Source organism: Heterodontus francisci, chromosome 13, assembly GCF_036365525.1.
Source record: "Heterodontus francisci isolate sHetFra1 chromosome 13, sHetFra1.hap1, whole genome shotgun sequence".
In the NCBI taxonomy this organism is placed as follows: domain Eukaryota; kingdom Metazoa; phylum Chordata; class Chondrichthyes; order Heterodontiformes; family Heterodontidae; genus Heterodontus; species Heterodontus francisci.
In genome coordinates this window covers 120709809-120727821 of record NC_090383.1, presented here as the reverse complement: position 1 = coordinate 120727821, position 18013 = coordinate 120709809, and the positions used below count along the sequence as shown (strand labels likewise).

Below are 18013 nucleotides of genomic sequence, written 5' to 3'. Positions count from 1 at the left end.
GTCTGCTTGGCTGATGGCTGAACCACATGGTTGGGCTCCAATATTAAACTCCCTTGATTCATTTTAACATAATCTATGTCTCAAACACATGTTGACATGGACTGTTGACAAATGTGCAGACAGTATGACATCAGAGAGAGGCTGTTATTGTCTTCCTACAGGGTTACAGGAATCTCTCAGACACGAGCCTCGTCCAAGCTCTTATCTCTTGAATGCGATGAGTTTATCTGAACCCAGCTAATTATCAATTTTTATTCCTCTAAACTGGTCATTTTCTGATCTCACAGGTTTATTTCCCCTGCTTAAACTAATTATTGAGCTAACATTCTGCTTGGAAATATAGTGCAAGTATGACACAGTATGCTCAATATTTTAAAATTGTGTCCCCCATCAAACACTCCCAGGGCAGGTACAACATGGGTCAGATACAGAGTAAAGCTCCCTCTACACTGTCCCCATCAAACACTCCCAGAACAGATACAGAATGGGTTAGGTACAGAGTAAAACTCCTTTTATACTGTCCCATCAAACACAAAAAAAAGAGAAAAAAAAGAAAAAAAAAAGGTGTTAGATACAGAGTAAAGCTTCCTCTACACTGTCCCCATCAAACATTCCCAGGACAGGTACAGCATGGGGTTAGATACAGAGTAAAGCTCCCTCTACACTGTCCCCATCAAACATTCCCAGGACAGGTACAGCACAGGGGTTAGATACAGAGTAAAGCTAGAAAAAAAGAAAAAAAAAAGGAGTTAGATACAGAGTAAAGCTTCCTCTACACTGTCCACATCAAACACTCCCAGGACAGGTACAGCATGGGGTTAGATACAGAGTAAAGCTCCCTCTACACTGTCCCATTAAGCATTACCAGATCATTCTAGGTTAAATGCACAGGTGACTAGTTCTACTCCAATCTCAGAATTCCCCATACAACACCAGTTTGACACTTATTTTTCCACTGTTTAGCCATCTGTGAAGCCTTATGTGGGACTGATGATTTTAATGAATTTCTTGTGATTTATGATCAATCTTGTTTTTTCAGTCACAGACTAGGGCTGGGATTGAGATGTGTATCCTTCAATTCTCGTAAGACGATTTCAGTGTGCAGACTGGAGATTCCCATCTCAAATATCCGGGCTGGAGGTGAGATGTCAGCATTCTAACTGACCACCCCACCCAGTCCTGGTCTTAAATTCCTGTTGTTGAATTCTATGTGAATGAGCTCTCTGGTAGTACGTAGCTTACAGTATGATAATTATAAAATGGTGTCAGGTATATTGAAAATGATTTCGTTCAGTCTGAATGTATTTTAATCCAGTGTGTTTGGGAAAATGGTGAGCGTCCTTCTTCATTCTATTATATTCTATCGAGATAGTGAAAAGTACTGTTCACCTTGGTAGCCTGTGTAGGTATAGATGGTTTGGAGAGGTTTTGTTATGGTGAATTTTCCTTTGTGCTGTGAAGGTTTTTCAATATTCCCGACCTGGCCTCACGTTGAGGGAATTTATTGCAAGGTTACGTCAATGCTGGGTTTTAAATCATATTATTTCCCTTAATGGGATTGAATACTGAGCAGTCAGAATGTAGTGAGATTAAAATGCTGGATAGATAATGGGGAGGAGCTGTCCATTGTGTTGGTCACAGTCTGTGCAGATTCAAGCAGTACTTTATTTTTTATTCATTCACGGGATGTGGCCATTGCTGACAAGACCAGCGTTTACTGTTCATTGTTGGTGAGCCACCTTCTTGAACCACTACAGTCCAGTGTAGCAGTTGATACAACTGAGTGTCTTGCTGGGCCATTTCAGAGTCAACCACATTACTGTGGATCAGGAATCATATATAGACCATATGGCCAGAAGATATATTCTATAAAGGTCCTAAAGAACCAGATGGGTTTTTAACAACAATCTGGTAGTTTCATAGTCACCATTATTGAGACCAGCTTTTTAATTCCAGATTTATTTCATGAATTGAATATAAATTCGCTAGCTGCTGTGGGATTTGAACGCACATTTACCATAATCATAGGTTGCTAGTGTCGTAACATAACCACTATGCTACCATTCCTAGATTGCTTTTGAATTTGGGCCTGTGTCTTTTTATGCCACAGCTACGGGGCAGGATTCTCTTACCCCAGGAATTCCGAGTTTCCTGAGGAAAAAGAGGCAAAAACAGGGGTCTGCAGATTCCCTCTGCATTTGAGTGGCTTCTCCCCTTCGCCAATTTGTAATTCCGAACAGCAGGTCACAGAGAGGCAGAGGCCTAAAATAGCGTGGCTCCTCTCTCTCACCTAAGGTCTTGCAAGTGACCTAATGAGAGAGGAATCTAAAGGCAGGCGGGCAGACCATATAACTCGAAGTATGAACAGGTTAGAGGAGTGGGGAGGAAGATCATCTCTTGTGTTTCCTAAACCCACAGAATCACTCCTTTCCAAAATGGCTCCCGGTCATTAAAATGGAGACCAACTTCCTGTGAAATTCAGCAGCACTGTGGAAGGAGGACTCTGAAAACCGGGGATATCTCGGGGAAACCAGAACAGGGGCAAGGTGAGATGGCACTTTGGCGCAGCTCACTTCCTGCCGTCTTGGTGCCTTGAGGCAAACGGAACGCCCTTGAATTTACATAATCAATGGGGTGAAATTATAAAATAGGCCATTCAGTCCTGTATGCCTGTTCTGCTGTTCAATTATATCATGGTCAATCTGCACATTAACCCCATTTAAGCACCTTTGCTCTATATTCCTGATGCCCTTACCCAACAAATATCTTATCAATCTCTATTTTGAAATTTTCAATTGGCCCCTAGCATCCCAGCTTGTTAGGGGAGAGAGTTCCAGATTTCCACTACCCTTTGTGTGATAAAGTTATTCCCGATTTCACTCCTAAATGGCCTGGTTCTAATGTTAAGGTTTGGCCCCATTATTCTCTCTATCTACCCTACTGAATCCCTTAATCAAATAGCCGGTGAGGCTCCTGGAGCCAGGTCGAAAATGTGGGGGAAGCATTACCCACCCCCACCCCGATCCTCCATTGTTCCTGAAATAAAGTGTCCGTTGCCAGGATCCCAGTTCCTTTAAAGGCAGGAATCCCACCTCCAAAAGCTGCCAGCCAATCACAGGGCTGGCAGCTCAGCAGTATCGACAGCGCCACCAGGAGGGTTAGCCGCTACTGGTACTGCAGAGGCCTTGGACCCAGGCCCAGTGCTGGAACCCTGGATCTCAGGTAAGTGAGGCAGGCTCGCTGGGACCAGTCCAGAAGGCCCCGGCGAGGTGGGGTGGGAGGGTGAGCATGAAGTGCAGGGGAGAGAGGGTCTAGGGAGGTGGCGGTTTTGCTGGTGGGGGTCCTCCATGGGCTGCAGATTGCCCCCCATGCCTGCAGGGAGGTCATCTTGTATTACAAGGCATCATCCCCAAGTGGCGGAGGCCCGCCCGCTGCTGGTTAAATCCCAGCGGTGGTGGGGTTGGGGGGGGTGGGGGGAAGAAGCCCTTAATTCGGGCAGCACAGTGGCGCAGTGGTTAGCACCGCAGCCTCACAGCTCCAGCGACCCGGGTTCAATTCTGGGTACTGCCTGTGTGGAGTTTGCAAGTTCTCACTGTGTCTGTGTGGGTTTTCTCCGGGAGCTCCGGTTTCCTCCCACAAGCCAAAAGACTTGCAGGTTGGTAGGTAAATTGGCCATTATAAATTGCCCCTAGTATAGGCAGGTGGTAGGGAAATATAGGGACAGGTGGGGATGTGGTAGGAATATGGGATTAGTGTAGGATTAGTATAAATGGGTGGTTGATGGTCGGCACAGACTCGGTGGGCCGAAGGGCCTGTTTCAGTGCTGTATCTCTAAACTAAACTAAAACTAAACTAATTGGCCATTAATAGTCCACTTAAGGGCCTCAGTTGGCCTCTGGGCTGGAAGGCCGTCGTCAGCCTATCCCGCCATGGGCAAAATCGCATGGTGACAAAACAGAAATGGGCCCTCCGCCTCCCTGCCCCCCGTCTCTAGGGCCACCTAGAATCCAGCCCAATGTAACTGTCTTCATAATTTAACCCTCTGAGCCCCAAACAACAACAACTTACAGTTATATAGTGCCCTTAACGTAGTAAAACGTCCCAAGGTGGTTCACAGGAGCAATTATAAAACAAAGTATGACATCGAGCCACATAAGGAGATATTAGATCAGGTGACCAAAAGCTTGGTCAAAGAGTTTTAAGGAGTGTCTTGAGGACAGAGAGGCGGAGAGGTTTAGAGAGGGAATTCCAGAGCTTAGGGCCCAGGCAGCTGAAGGTACGGCCACCAATCGTGAAGCGATTAGAATCAGGGATGCTCAGGAAGCCAAAATTAGAGGAGCGCAGAGATCTCGGAGGGTTGTGGGGCTCGAGGCGATTACAGAGATAGGGAGGGACGAGGCCATGGAGGGATTTGAAATCAAGGATGAGAATTTTTAATTACTGAACTGAGAGCCAATATAAGTCAGCCAGGATAGGGGTGAAGGGTGAATGGGACTTGGTGCGAGAGTGGGTACAGGCAGCAGAGTTTTGGATGAGATCAAGCTTATGGAGGGTGGAGGATGGCAGATCATCCAGGAGAGCATTCGAATAGTCAAGTCTAGAGGTAACAAAGGCATGGATGAGGGTTTCAGTAGCAGCTGAGCTGAGGCAGTGGTGGAGTTGGGCGATGCACAGAGGTGGAAATAGATGGTCTTAGTGATAGAGCATGTGGTCGAAGCTGATCTTGGGGTCAAATGTAACTGGTATCATTCAGGTGAATCAGTCTGCACCCGTCCAAGATCAGTATAACCTTTCTGAGCTGCAGTGCCCAGAGCTGAACGCTGTACCCCCGTTGGAGTCTAACCAGCTTTTTATATAACTGTAACATAACTTCTATTCTTTTGTATTCATAGGAACATAGGAGCAGGAGTAGGCCATTCAGCCCATCAAGTCTGCCCCGCCATTCAATATAATCATGGATGATCATCCACTTCAATGCCTTTTTCCCACACTATCATCAAATCCCTTTATGACATTGGTATTTAGAAATCTGTCAATCTCTACTTTAAACATACTCAATGACTGAGCTTCCACAGCCCTCTGGGGTAGAGAATTCCAAAGATTCACAAAGCTCTGAGTGAAGAAATTTCTCCTCATCTCTGTCCTAAGTGGCTTCCCCCTTATTTTGAAATTGTGTCCCCTGGTTCGAGACTCCCCAACCAGGGAAACGTCTGACCTGCATCTACCCTGTCTATCCCTTTCAGTATTTTGTAGGTTTCAATGAGATCACCTCTCATTCTTCGAAACTCTAGAGAATACAGGCCCAGTTTCCCCAATCTCTCTTCATAAGACAGTCCCGCCATCCCGGGAACAAGTCTGGTGAATCTTCATGGCATTCCCTCTATGGCAATAATATCCTTCCTAAGGTAAAGGGACTGAAAACTGCACACGGTACTCCAGGTGCGGTCGAACCAAGGTTCTATACAATTGAAGCAAGACTTCACTACTCCTGTACTCAAACCCTCTTGTGACAAAGGCTAACATACCGTTAGCCTTCCTGATTGCTTGCTGCACCTGCACATTAGCTTTCAGTGACCTATTGACAAGGACACCCAGGTCCCTTTGTACATCTGCTTAAGATAAAGTCAACATTCTATTGTCTGTTAATTTTTTAAACCTGTCTACTGGATTTCCATAATTTCTGTATTTGGACCCTGAAATTTAACTGCTCTTCCACAGTTCTGAGTTTCTCACCATTTGATTCATCTGTGATTCATCATTCACGGTTCAGAAGTGGGTGACCTCAGGCTTCTCCACTTGAACTCCATCTGCCACCATCTTACCCATTTATTAAATCCATCCCTGTCCCTTTGCAACTTTCCGTTCCCATCTTCACTGTTTACTGTGCCACCAAACTTTGGTGGCTGTGTAAATCAGGTAAGAGAAATCATGAAATTCAAAAATGAGGATTGTACTGTCTCAAGCAGAGCTCAGTGAAATAAATATCACCACAGGGAGTCCCCACACAACTGAAAAGCCCAACACCGATCCCACACAATCCGGAACAATCACCAACCCCCAACACCGATCCCACACAATCCAGAACAATCACCAACCCAACACCGATCCCACACAATCCAGAACAATCACCAACCCAACACCGATCCCACACAATCCGGAACAATCACCAACCCCCAACACCGATTCCACACAATCCAGAACAATGACCAACCCAACACCGATCCCACACTATCCGGAACAATCACCAACCCCCAACACCGATTCCACACAATCCAGAACAATGACCAACCCAACACCGAATCCACACAATCCAGAACAATGACCAACCCAACACCGAATCCACACAATCCAGAACAATGACCAACCCAACACCAATCCCACACTATCCAGAACAATGACCAACCCAACACCGAATCCACACAATCCAGAACAATGACCAACCCAACACCGAATCCACACAATCCAGAACAATGACCAACCCAACACCAATCCCACACTATCCAGAACAATGACCAACCCAACACCAATCCCACACAATCCAAAATAATCACCAACTCAACACCGATCCCACACAAACCAGAACAATCACCAAACGAACACCAATCCCACAGTATCCAGAACAATCACCAACCCAACACCGATCCCACACAATCCAGAACAATCACCAACCCAACACCGATCCCACACAATCCAGAACAATCACCAACCCAACACCGATCCCACATCATCCAAAACAATCACCAACCCAACACCGATCCCACACCATCCAAAACAATCACCAACCCAACACCGATCCCACACTATCCAGAACAATCACCAACCCAACACCGATCCCACACTATCCAGAACAATCACCAACCCAACACCGATCCCACACCATCCAAAACAATCACCAACCCAACACCGATCCCACACTATCCAGAACAATCACCAACCCAACACCGATCCCACACCATCCAAAACAATCACCAACCCAACACCGATCCCACACTATCCAGAACAATCACCAACCCAACACCGATCCCACACTATCCAGAACAATCACCAACCCAACACCGATCCCACACAATCCAGAACAATCACCAACCCAACACCGATCCCACACAATCCAGAACAATCACCAACCCAACACAGATCCCACACAATCCAGAACAAGCACCAACCCAACATGAACCCACACAATCCAGAACAATCACCAACCCAACACCGATCCCACACTATCCAGAACAATCACCAACCCAACACCGATCCCACACTATCCAGAACAATCACCAACCCAACACCGATCCCACACTATCCAGAACAATCACCAACCCAACACCGATCCCACACAATCCAGAACAATCACCAACCCAACACAGATCCCACACAATCCAGAACAAGCACCAACCCAACATGAACCCACACAATCCAGAACAATCACCAACCCAACACCGATCCCACACTATCCAGAACAATCACCAATCCAACACAGATCCCACACAATCCAGAACAAACAGCAACCCAACACCGATCCCACACAATCCAGAACAATCAGCAAACCAACACCGATCCCACACAATCCAAAACAATCACCGACCCAACACCGATCCCACACTATCCAGAACAATCACCAACCCAACATGATCCGACACAATCCAGAACAATCACCAACACAACACCAATCCCACACAATCCAGAACAATCACCAACCCAACACCGATCCCACACTATCCAGAACAATCACCAACCCAACATGATCCGACACATTCCAGAACAATCACCAACACAACATGATCCCACACAATCAAGAACAATCACCATCTCAACACCAATTCCACACTATCCAGAACAGTCATCAACCCAACACCGATCCCACACTATCCAGAACAATCACCAACCCAACACCGATCCCACACAATCAAGAACAATCACCATCTCAACACCAATTCCACACTATCCAGAACAATCACCAACCCAACACAGATCCCACACTATCCAGAACAATCAACAACCCAACACCGATCCCACACCATCCAGAACAATCACCAACCCAACACCGATCGAACACAATCCAGAACAATCAGCAAACCAACACCGATCCCACACAATCCAAAACAATCACCGACCCAACACCGATCCCACACAATCCAGAACAATCACCAACCCAACATGATCCGACACAGTCCAGAACAATCACCAACCCAACACCGATCCCACACTATCCAGAACAATCACCAATACAACATGATCCCACACAATCCAAAACAATCACAGACCCAACACCGATCCCACACTATCCAGAACAATCACCAACCCAACATGATCCGACACAGTCCAGAACAATCACCAACACAACATGATCCGACACAGTCCAGAACAATCACCAACCCAACATGATCCGACACAATCCAGAACAATCACCAACCCAACTCCGATCCCACACAATCCGGAACAATCACCAACCCAACCCCGATCCCACACTATCCAGAACAATCAACAACCCAACACCGATCCCACACTATCCAGAACAATCACCAACCAAACACCGATCCCACACTATCCAGAACAATCACCAACCCAACACCGATCCCACACTATCCAGAACAATCACCAATCCAACACCGATCCCACACAATCCAGAACAATCACCAACCCAACACCGATCCCACACTATCCAGAACAATCACCAACCCAAAACCGATCCCACACAATCCAGAACAATCACCAACCCAACACCGATGCCACACGAACAAGAACAATCACCAACCCAACACCGATCCCACACTATCCAGAACAATCAACAACCCAACACCGATCCCACACTATCCAGAACAATCACCAGTGAAACACCGATCCCACAGTATCCAGAACAATCACCAACCCAACACCGATCCCACACTATCCAGAACAATCACCAACCCAACACCGATCCCACACTATCCAGAACAATCAACAACCCAACACCGATCCCACACTATCCAGAACAATCATCAACCCAACACCGATCCCACACTATCCAGAACAATCACCAACCCAACACTGATCCCACACTATCCAGAACAATCACCAACCCAACACCGATCCCACACTATCCAGAACAATCAACAACCCAACACCGATCCCACACTATCCAGAACAATCACCAACCCAACACCGATCCCACACTATCCAGAACAATCAACAACCCAACACCGATCCCACACAATCCAGAACAATCACCAACCCAACACCGATCCCACACTATCCAGAACAATCACCAACCCAAAAACGATCCCACACAATCCAGAACAATCACCAACCCAACACCGATGCCACACGAACAAGAACTATCACCAACCCAACACCGATCCCACACTATCCAGAACAATCACCAACCCAACACCGATCCCACACTATCCAGAACAATCACCAACCCAACACCGATCCCACACTATCCAGAACAATCACCAACCCAACACCGATCCCACACTATCCAGAACAATCACCAGTGAAACACCGATCCCACAGTATCCAGAACAATCACCAACCCAACACCGATCCAACACTATCCAGAACAATCAACAACCCAACACCGATCCCACACTATCCAGAACAATCACCAACCCAACACCGATCCCACACTATCCAGAACAATCACCAACCCAACACCGATCCCACACTATCCAGAACAATCACCAACCCAACATGATCCGACACAGTCCAGAACAATCACCAACACAACATGATCGCACACAATCCAAAACAATCACCAACCCAACACCGATCGAACACAATCCAGAACAATCAGCAAACCAACACCGATCCCACACAATCCAAAACAATCACCGACCCAACACCGATCCCACACTATCCAGAACAATCACCAACCCAACATGATCCCACACATTCCAGAAAAATCACCAACCCAACACCGATTCCACACAATCCAGAACAATCACCAACCCAACACCGATCCCACACAATCCAAAACAATCACCAACCCAACACAGACCCCACACAATCCAGAAAAATCACGAAACCAACACGGATCCCACACTATGCAGAACAATCACCAACTCAACAGTGATCCCACCCGATCCAGAACAATCACAAACCCAACACCGATCCCACACTATCCTGAACAATCACCAACCCAACACCGATCCCACACAATCCAGAACAATCACCAACCCAACACAGATCCCACACAATCCAGAACAATCACCAATCCAACACTGATCCCACACTATCCAAACAATCACCAACCCAACACAGATCCCACACTATCCAGAACAATCACCAACCCAACACCGATCCCACACTATCCAAAACAATCACCAACCCAACACCGATCCCACACAATCCAGAACAATCATCAACCCAACACAGATCCCACACAATCCAGAACAATCACCAACCCAACATGATCCCACACATTCCAGAAAAAACACCAACCCAACACCGATCCCACACAATCCAGAACAATCACCAACCCAACACCGATCCCACACTATCCTGAACAATCACCAACCCAACACCGATCCCACACAATCCAGAACAATCACCAAACCAACACCGATCCCACACTATCCAAACAATCACCAACCCAACACCGATCCCACACTATCCTGAACAATCACCAACCCAACACAGATCCCACACAATCCAGAACAATCACCAACCCAACACAGATCCCACACAATCCAGAACAATCACCAAACCAACACTGATCCCACACTATCCAAACAATCACCAACCCAACACAGATCCCACACAATCCAGAACAATCACCAAACCAACACCGATCTCACACTATCCAAACAATCACCAACCCAACACAGATCCCACACTATCCAGAACAATCACCAACCCAACACCAATCCCACACTATCCAGAACAATCACCAACCCAACACCGATCCCACACCATCCAAAACAATCACCAACCCAACACCGATCCCACACTATCCAGAACAATCACCAACCCAACACCGATCCCACACTATCCAGAACAATCAACAACCCAACACCGATCCCACACAATCCAGAACAATCACCAACCCAACACCGATCCCACACAATCCAGAACAATCACCAACCCAACACAGATCCCACACAATCCAGAACAATCAACAACACAACATGATCCCACACATTCCAGAAAAATCACCAACCCAACACCGATCCCACACAATCCAGAACAATCACCAACCCAACACCGATCCCACACCATCCAGAACAATCACCAATCCAACACCGATCCCACACTATCCAGAACAATCACCAACCCAACACCGATCCCACACTATCCACAACAATCACCAACCCAACACCGATCCCACACCATCCAGAACAATCACCAATCCAACACCGATCCCACACTATCCAGAACAATCACCAACCCAACACCGATCCCACACTATCCAGAACAATCACCAACCCAACACCGATCCCACACAATCCAGAACAATCACCAAACCAACACCGATCCCACACTATCCAGAGCAATCACCAATCCAACACCAATCCCACACTATCCAGAACAATCACCAACCCAACACCGATCCCACACTATCCAGAACAATCACCAACGCAACAGCGATCCCACACAATCCTGAACAATCAACAACCCAATTCCGTTCCCACACTATCCAGAACAATCACCAACCCAACACCGATCCCACACTATCCAGAACAATCACCAACCCAACACCGATCCCACACAATCCAGAACAATCACCAAACCAACACCGATCCCACACTATCCAGAACAATCACCAATCCAACACTGATCCCACACAATCCAGAACAATCACCGACTCAACAACGATCCCACACTATCCAGAACAATCACCAACCCAACATGATCCGACACAATCCAGAACAATCACCAACCCAACACCGATCCCACACCATCCAAAACAATCACCAACCCAACACCGATCCCACACTATCCAGAACAATCACCAACCCAACACCAATCCCACACTATCCAGAACAATGATCAACCCAACACCGATCCCACACAATCCAGAACAATCACCAACCCAACACCGATCGAACACAATCCAGAACAATCACCAACCCAACACCGACCCACACTATCCAGAACAATCACTAACCCAACACAGACCCCACACAATCCAGAACAATCACCCACCCAACACAGATCCCACACTATCCAGAACAATCACCAACCCAACACCGATCCCACACTATCCAGAACAATCACCAACCCAACACCGATCGAACACAATTCAGAACAATCAGCAAACCAACACCGATCCCACACAATCCAAAACAATCACCGACCCAACACCGATCCCACAATATCCAGAACAATCACCAACCCAACATGATCCGACACAATCCAGAACAATCACCAACCCAACACCGATCCCACACCATCAAAAACAATCACCAACCCAACACCGATCCCACACTATCCAGAACAATCAACAACCCAACATGATCCGACACAATCCAGAACAATCACCAACCCAACACCGATACCACAACATCCAAAACAATCACCAACCCAACACCAATCCCACACCATCCAGAACAATCACCAACCCAACACCGATCTCACACTATCCAGAACAATCAACAGCCCTACACCGATCCCACACTATCCAGAACAATCACCAACCCAACACCGATCCCACACTATCCAGAACAATCACCAACCCAACACCGATCTCACACTATCCAGAACAATCAACAGCCCTACACCGATCCCACACTATCCAGAACAATCACCAACCCAACACCGATCCCACACAATCCAGAACAATCACCAACCCAACATCGATCCCACACAATCCAGAACAATCACCAACCCAACATGATCTCACACATTCCAGAAAAATCACCAACCCAACACCGATCCCACACATTCCAGAACAATCACCAACCCAACACCGATCCCACACCATCCAGAACAATCACCAACCCAACACCGATCCCACACATTCCAGAACAATCACGAACCCAACACCAATCCCACACCATCCAGAACAATCACCAATCCAACACCGATCCCACACAATCCAGAACAATCACCAATCCAACACCGATCCCACACCATCCAGAACAATCACCAACCCAACATGATCCCACACATTCCAGAAAAATCACCAACCCAACACCGATCCCACACATTCCAGAGCAGTCACCAACGCAACACCGATCCTACACTATCCAGAACAATCACCAACCCAACACCGATCGAACACAATCCAAAACAATCACCGACCCAACACCGATCCCACACTGTCCAGAACAATCACCAACCCAACATGATCCGACACAATCCAGAACAATCACCAACCCAACACCGATCCCACACCATCAAAAACAATCACCAACCCAACACCGAACCCACACTATCCAGAACAATCACCAACCATACACCGATCCCACACTATCCAGAACAATGATCAACCCAACACCGATCCCACTCTATCCAGAACAATCACCAACCCAACACCGATCCCACACAATCCAGAACAATCACCAACCCAACACCGATCCCACACCATCCAAAACAATCACCAACCCAACAACGATCCCACACTATCCAGAACAATCACCAACCCAACACCGATCCCACACTATCCAGAACAATCACCAACCCAACACCGATCCCACACAATCCAGAACAATCACCAACCCAACACCGATCCCACACCATCCAAAACAATCACCAACCCAACACCGATCCCACACTATCCAGAACAATCACCAACCCAACACCGATCCCACACAATCCAGAACAATCACCAACACAACACAGATCCCACACAATCCAGAACAATCACCAACCCAACATGATCCCACACATTCCAGAAAAATCACCAACCCAACACCGATCCCACACATTCCAAAACAATCACCAACCCAACACCGATCCCACACCATCCAGAACTATCACCAATCCAACACCGATCCCACACTATCCAGAACAATCACCAATCCAACACAGATCCCACACCATCCAAAACAATGACCAACCCATCATCGATCCCACACTATCCAAAACAATCATCAACCCAACACAGATCCCACACAATCCAGAACAATCACCAACCCAAGATGATCCCACACATTCCAGAAAAATCACCAACCCAACACCGATCCCACACTATCCAGAACAATCACCAACCCAACACCGATCCCACACTATCCTGAACAATCACCAACCCAACACCGATCCCACACTATCCAGAACAATCAACAACTCAATTCCGTTCCCACACTATCCAGCACAATCACCAACCCAACACCGATCCCACACAATCCAGAACAATCACCAACCCAACACCGATCCCACACTATCCAGAACAATCACCAACCCAACACCGATCCCACACTATCCAGAACAATCACCAACCCAACACCGATCCCACACTATCCAGTACAATCACCAACCCAACACCGATCCCACACTATCCAGAACAATCAACAACTCAATTCCGTTCCCACACTATCCAGCACAATCACCAACCCAACACCGATCCCACACAATCCAGAACAATCACCAACCCAACACCGATCCCACACTATCCAGAACAATCACCAACCCAACACCGATCCCACACAATCCAGAACAATCACCAACCCAACACAGACCCCACACTATCCAGAACAATCACCAACGCAACACCGATCCCACACTATCCAGAAGAATCAACAACCCAATTCCGTTCCCACAATATCCAGAACAATCACCAACCCAACACCGATCCCACACAATCCAGAACAATCACCAACACAACACCGATCCCACACTATCCAGAACAATCACCAACCCAACACCGATCCCACACTATCCAGAACAATCACCAACCCAACACCGATCTCACACTATCCAGAACAATCACCAACCCAACATGACCCGACACAATCCAGAACAATCACCAACCCAACACCGATCCCACACCATCCAAAACAATCACCAACCCAACACCGATCCCACACTATCCAGAACAATCACCAACCCAACACCAATCCCACACTATCCAGAACAATCACCAACCCAACACCGATCCCACACAATCCAGAACAATCACCAACCCAACACCGATCGAACACAATCCAGAACAATCAGCAAACCAACACCGATCCCACACAATCCAAAACAATCACCGACCCAACACCGATCCCACACTATCCAGAACAATCACCAACCCAACATGATCCGACACAATCCAGAACAATCACCAACCCAACACCGATCCCACACCATCCAAAACAATCACCAACCCAACACCGATCCCACACCATCGAAAACAATCACCAACCCAACACCGATCCCACACTATCCAGAACAATCACCAACCCAACACCGATCCCTCACTATCCAGAACAATCACCAACCCAACACCGATCCCACACTATCCAGAACAATCACCAACCCAACACCAATCCCACACTATCCAGAACAATCACCAACCCAACACCGATCCCACACAATCCAGAACAATCACCAACCCAACACCGATCGAACACAATCCAGAACAATCAGCAAACCAACACCGATCCCACACAATCCAAAACAATCACCAACCCAACACCGATCCCACACTATCCAGAACAATCACCAACCCAACATGATCCGACACAATCCAGAGCAATCCCCAACCCAACACCGATCCCACACCATCCAAAACAATCACCAACCCAACATGATCCCACACATTCCAGAAAAATCACCAACCCAACACCGATCCCACACATTCCAGAACAATCACCAACCCAACACCGATCCCACACAATCCAGAACAATCACCAAACCAACACCGATCCTACACTATCCAGAACAGTCACCAAACCAACACCGATCCTACACTATCCAGAACAATCACCAATCCAACACCGATCCCACACTATCCAGAACAGTCACCAATCCAACACCGATCCCACACTATCCAGAACAGTCACCAATCCAACACCGATCCCACACTATCCAGAACAATCACCAACCCAACACCGATCCCACACCATCCAGAACAATCACCAATCCAACACCGATCCCACACCATCCAAAACAATCACCAACCCAACACCGATCCCACACTATCCAGTACAATCACCAACCCAACACCGATCCCACACTATCCACAACAATCAACAACTCAATTCCGTTCCCACACTATCCAGAACAATCACCAACGCAACACTGATCCCACACAATCCAGAACAATCACCGACCCAACACCGATCCCACACTATCCAGAACAATCACCAACCCAACACCGATCCCACACTATCCAGAACAATCACCAACCCAACACAGACCCCACACTATCCAGAACAATCACCAATGCAACACTGATCCCACACAATCCAGAACAATCACCAACCCAACACCGATCCCACACCATCCAAAACAATCACCAACCCAACACCGATCCCACACCATCCAAAACAATCACCAACCCAACACCGATCCCACACTATCCAGAACAATCACCAACCCAACACCGATCCCACACCATCCAAAACAATCACCAACCCAACACCGATCCCACACTATCCAGAACAATCACCAACCCAAAACCAATCCCACACTATCCAGAACAATCACCAACCCAACACTGATCCCACACAATCCAGAACAATCACCAACCCAACACCGATCCCACACAATCCAAAACAATCACCGACCCAACACCGATCCCACACTATCCAGAACAATCACCAACCCAACATGATCCGACACAATCCAGAACAATCACCAACCCAACACCGATCCCACACCATCCAAAACAATCACCAACCCAACACCGATCCCACACCATCCAAAACAATCACCAACCCAACACCGATCCCACACTATCCAGAACAATCACCAACCCAACACCGATCCCACACTATCCAGAACAATCACCAACCCAACACCGATCCCACACTATCCAGAACAATCACCAACCCAACACCGATCCCACACTATCCAGAACAATCACCAACCCAACACCGATCCCACACAATCCAGAACAATCACCAACCCAACACCGATCGAACACAATCCAGAACAATCAGCAAACCAACACCGATCCCACACAATCCAAAACAATCACCGACCCAACACCGATCCCACACTATCCAGAACAATCACCAACCCAACATGATCCGACACAATCCAGAACAATCACCAACCCAACACCGATCCCACACTATCCAGAACAATGATCAACCCAACACCGATCCCACACTATCCAGAACAATCACCAACCCAACACCGATCCCACACAATCCAGAACAATCACCAACCCAACACCGATCCCACACAATCCAGAACAATCACCAACCCAACACCGATCCCACACCATCCAAAACAATCACCAACCCAACACCGATCCCACACTATCCAGAACAATCACCAACCCAACACCGATCCCACACCATCCAAAACAATCACCAACCCAACACCGATCCCACACTATCCAGAACAATCACCAACCCAACACCAATCCCACACTATCCAGAACAATCACCAACCCAACACCGATCCCAAACAATCCAGAACAATCACCAACCCAACACCGATCCCACACAATCCAAAACAATCACCGACCCAACACCGATCCCACACTATCCAGAACAATCACCAACCCAACACGATCCGACACAATCCAGAACAATCACCAACCCAACACCGATCCCACACCATCCAAAACAATCACCAACCCAACACCGATCCCACACCATCCAAAACAATCACCAACCCAACACTGATCCCACACTATCCAGAACAATCACCAACCCAACACCGATCCCACACTATCCAGAACAATCACCAACCCAACACCGATCCCACACTATCCAGAACAATCACCAACCCAACACCGATCCCACACTATCCAGAACAATCACCAACCCAACACCGATCCCACACAATCCAGAACAATCACCAACCCAACACCGATCGAACACAATCCAGAACAATCAGCAAACCAACACCGATCCCACACAATCCAAAACAATCACCGACCCAACACCGATCCCACACTATCCAGAACAATCACCAACCCAACATGATCCGACAC

At 47.4% G+C, this 18013-nt stretch overlaps 1 protein-coding gene across 2 annotated transcripts in view; it reads left to right on the top strand.

Moving 5' to 3' along the window:
• Nucleotides 1–1064: 1064 nt before the first annotated feature.
• Nucleotides 1065–18013, top strand: part of LOC137376663 (stathmin-4-like) — a 58234-nt gene continuing 41285 nt past the window's right edge. For both annotated transcript variants that reach the window (XM_068045638.1, XM_068045639.1), the window contains exon 1: nt 1065–1140. The gene's annotated coding sequence lies outside the window, so the exon portion shown is untranslated. The remainder of the gene's footprint in view (nt 1141–18013) is intronic.